Here is a 5,002-nt window from a genome sequence, read left to right on the forward strand (position 1 = left end):
CCTAGGCGCCGCTGCCGACCTAGCCGCCCTCCAGCGGCTCGTCAGCGCCGCGCCAGCACCGGCGGCCGCGGCGCCCGGCCCAGCAGCGGCCGGGGGCATCGGTGAGCCGCCGCATGTGCAGCCCCGCCCGGTTTCCCGCACCACCCAGTGGCGTCGCCGGCGCGGGGCTACCGCGGCGGCTGCCGTTGCCGCCGGTGATGCGCCGCCGCCGCCTCCTCCGCCCCGCCAGCGCAATGTCTACCGCTGCAGGGTGTGTGGGCGGCCCATGACCGACGCCGGTCACACACAGTTTCGCGGGCAGCGGTTCTGCCCGCACAACCCCCTGCAGCGGCTGACGGCGGCCCCGAATGGCTGGCGGAGCGGCGGGCGGAGGCGTCGCGCAAAGGCGGGAAGTGATGTATGTGTTTTGTCATAAGTTTGCCCAGAAACGTTTGCCAAAATACATTTGGCGAAGTCGAATGTTGGCCTTTTTGTTGACATCACTGCAGTGTTGGCCATGAATCAGCAAATGTTGGTACTTGGTGTACGCACTGATCGTTCACGCCTTCATCGCGCCCGGCGCGTAAACGCCCTCTTGTCGGCCGGCTGACGGCTGCGTTGCATCAGCGCCGTCTACCGGCCGACGCAGCTCGCCGCCTGCCGGCGCGGTCTGGAACCCGCCTGTTTCCCCCCTCCCCTTCCCCATCTTTTCCCCCGCGACGGGGAACTTTATCCTCCAGACGCTGTCGTGCGCTTACATACTAATTGGACCATGCCCTTTCATTCCGAAATGAAAAAGTCGAGTTTCAAAAATTTTCACTTTTTCAACAAAATGGCCCCCCCAAAATTTTTCGGTCGGCCCCCGGTGATCAAAAATGTTGTCAACAAGTGGTAACATCGGTTTACATCGTTTGCAAGTTAAAGCACCGTTCTATTTTCATTGGTTCGCTAGACATGATTTTGGAACATTTTACTACCCGCAAAACGGCTGTTTTCAATCTGAACGTGCATCCAATTTGTACGCGTGCTGGATTTCATATTGGCCCTCATACGGGTCGAAAAAACGTCCGTTTCCGAAATGGGCCGCTTTTCGCATCAATGTGGCCGCGACCAGATTTGTGATCACTTGCATGTTGACAACAGCGCCACTGAATGCTTCTTTCACCACTGTGTATCCTCTGCACCGGGAAATTGCTTTCAAACGGAGCGGCTCCCAGAAACAATACCATGGAAATTTGCGGCCATCAACAATGCTATATGGTTCCAGCAACGCGCTAATGTTTTACTATATGTCATTCGACGAGCAATCGCGCGGCGAACACGATGGTGTAACATAAAACATCAACGCACGTACAGTTTTGAAGTTATTTCCAAAAAACGCTCTCATCCGGCGCTCGATGTTGGTTTTGCAATTGCTGCACAAGCTGTTTGCACGCAAAGAAACACTTGCCGCCGAACTTACACACTAACTGGACCATGCCCTTTCATTCAGAAATGAAAAAATCGCGTTTGGAAAGTTTTCATTTTTTGTCGATAAAATGGCCCCCCCAAAGTTTTCCGCAGGCACCCGGTGATCAAAAATGTTGTCAACAAGTGGCAACATCGGTTTACATCGTTTACAACTTATAGCACCCATCGATTTTTATAGGTTCGTTAGATATGAGTTTGGAACATTTCACTAACCGGAAAACGGCTGTTTTCAATCTGAACATGCATGCAAGTTGTACGCGTGCTGGATTTCACATTGGCCCTCATACGGGTCCAAAAAACGTCCGTTTCTGATATGGGCCGTTTTTCGCATCAAAGTGGCCGCGGCCAGATTTGTGATCACTTGCATGTTGACAACAGCGCCACTGAATACTTGTTCCACCACTGTGTATCGTCTGCACCGGCAATCTGCTTTCAAACGGAGCGGCTCTCAGAAAGAAAACCATTGAAATTTGCGGCCATCAAGAATGCTGCATGTTTCCAGCAACGCACTAATGTTTTACTATATGTCATTCGACGCGCAATCGCGCGGCGAACACGATGGTATTACATAAAACATCAACGCACGTACAGTTTTGATGTTATTTTCAACAAACGCTCTCAAACGGCGCTCGATGTTGATTTTGCAATTGCTGCACAAGCTGTTTGCATACACAGAAAGACTTGCCGCTGCACATACACACCAAATGGACCATTGCCTTTCGTTCAGGAATGAAATGGTCGCGGGTGGAAAAATTCTTAATTTTTTCGACAAACTGGCCCCCCAACAACTATTTCGGTCGGCACCCGGTGATCAAAAATGTTGTCAACAAGTGGTAGCATCGGTTTACATCGTTTGCAAGTCAAAGCACGCTTCGATTTTCATTGGTTCGTTAATTATGAGTGGAACATTTTACCACCCGAAAACCGGCTGTTTTCAATCTGAACATGCATCCAATTTGCATGCGTGCTGGATTTCATATTTGCCCTAACACGGGTCGAAAAAACGTCCTTGTTTGAAATGGGTCGTTTTTCACATCAAAGTGGCCGCGGCCAGATTTGTGATCACTTTTACGTTGAAAACAGGGCCACTGAATACTTGCTTCACCACTGTGTATCGTCTGCACCTGCTATCTGCTTTAAAACGGAGCGGCGCCCAGAAACAAAACAGTGGCAATTTGCGGCCATCAAGAATGCTATAGGTTTCCAGCAAGGCACTAATGTATTACGATATGTCCTTCGAAGTGCAATCGCGCGGCGAACACGATGATATAACTTAAAACATTAACGCACGTATAGTTTTGAAGTTATTTCAAAAAAACGCTCTCAAACGGTGCTCGATGTTGGTGTTGGAATTGCTGCACAGGCTGTTTGCATGCACAGAATTACTTGCCGCTGCACTTACACACTAAATGGACCATGCCCTTTCATTCAGAAATGAACAAATCGCATTTCGAAGGTGTTCAATTTTTCGACAAAATACTCCCCCAAAAAAGTTTTCGGTCGGCACCCGGTGATAAAAATTTTGTCAACAAGTGATAGCATCGGTTTACATCGTTCGCAAGTTAAAGCACCCTCCGATTTTTATTAGATGTGAGTTTGGGACATTTTATTCCGGAAAAACGGCTGTTTTCAATCTGAACATCCATCCAATTTTTCCGCGTGCTGTATTTCATATTGGCTCTCATACCGGTCAAAAAAGTTCCGTTTCTGAAATGGGACGTTTTTCACAACAAGGTGACCGGGGTGAGATTTGTGATCACTTGCATGTTGACAACTGCGCCACTGAATGCTTGTTCCACCACTGTGTATCGTCTGCGCCGACAATCTCCTTTCAAACGGAGCGGATCTCAGAAACGAAACCATTGAAAATTGCGGCCATCAAGAATGCCATATCTTTCCAGCAACGCACTAATGTTTTACTATATGTCATTCTACGTGCAGTCGCGCGGCGAACACGATGGCATAAATTAAAACATTGACGCACGTATAGTGTTGAAGTTATTTCCAAAAAACGTTCTCAAACGGCGCGCGATGTAGGTATTGCAATTCCTCCACAAGCTGTTTGCATGCACAGAAACACTTACCCCTGGACTTACACACTAAATGGACCATGCCCTTTCATTCAGAGCTGAAAACATCGAATTTACAAAAATTTTACATTTTCAACAAAATGGCCCCCCAAAAACCAATTTTGGTCGCCACCCGGCGATCAAAAATGTTGTCAACAAGTGGTAGCATCAGGCTACATCGTTTGCAAGTTCAAGTACCCTTCGATTTTCGTTGGTTCGTTACATATGAGTTTGGAACATTTTACTACCCGAAAAACGGCTGTTTTCAATCTGAACATGCATCCAATTTGTACGCGTGCTGGATTGCATATTGGGCCTCATACGGGTCGAAAAGACGTCCGTTTTTGAAATGTGCTGTTTTTCGCATCAAAGTGGCCGCGGCCAGATTTGTGATCAATTGCATGTTGACAACAGCGCCACTGTATGCTTGTTCCACCATTATGTCTCGTCTGCACCGGCAGTCTGGTTTCAAACAGAGCGGCTCTCAGAAACAAAACTATGGAAATTTGCCGCGATCAAGAATGCTAAATGTTTCCAGCAACGCACTAATGTTTTACTATATGTCATTCGACGCGCAATCGCGCGGCTAAAACGATGGTATAACTTAAACCATTAACGCAAGTATAGTTTTGAAGTTAGTTCCAGAAACCTCTCAAACGGCACTCCATGTGGAATTTGCAATTGCTGCACAAGCTGTTTGCATGCACAGAAACACTTGCCGCTGAACTTACACACTAAATGGACCATGCCCTTTTATTCAGAACTGAAAAAATTGCATTTGGAAAATTTTATTTTTTTTCGACATAATGGCCCCGCCCAAAACTTTGCCGGAGGCACCCGGTGATTAAAAATGTTGTCAACAAGTGGTGACATCGGTTTACATCGTTTGCAAGTTAAAGCACCCTTCCATTTTCATTGGCTCGTCAGATATGAGTTTGGAACACGTAACTACCGGCAAAACGGCTGTTTTCAATCTGAACATGCATCCAATTTGTACGCGTGATGGATTTCATACGGGCCCTCATACGGGTCGAAAAAACGTCCCTTCCTGAAATAGGCTGTTTTTCGCATCAAAGTGTCCGCGGCCAGATTTGTGATCACTTGCATGTTGACAACAGCGCCACTGAATGCTTGTTCCACCACTGTGCATCGTCTGCACCGGCAATCTGTTTTCAAACGAAGCGGCTCTCAGAAAAAAACATGGAAATTTGCGGCCTTTAGGAATGCTATATGTTTCCAGCAACGCACTAATGTTTTAAGATATGACATTCGACGCGCAATCGCGCGGCGAACACGATGGCATAACTTAAACATCAACGCACGTATAGTTTTGACGTTCCTTCCAAAAAACGCTCCCATGCGGCGCTCGATGTTGAATTTCCAATTGGTCCACAAGCTGTCTGGATGCACAGAAACACTTGCCGCTGCACTTACACACTAAATGGACCATGCCCTTTCATCCAAAAATAAAAAATTCGCGTTTG

This window comes from Pollicipes pollicipes, unplaced genomic scaffold, assembly GCF_011947565.3.
Source record: "Pollicipes pollicipes isolate AB1234 unplaced genomic scaffold, Ppol_2.1 Scaffold_7231;HRSCAF=8579_pilon_pilon_pilon, whole genome shotgun sequence".
NCBI classification, from domain to species: Eukaryota; Metazoa; Arthropoda; class Thecostraca; order Pollicipedomorpha; family Pollicipedidae; genus Pollicipes; species Pollicipes pollicipes.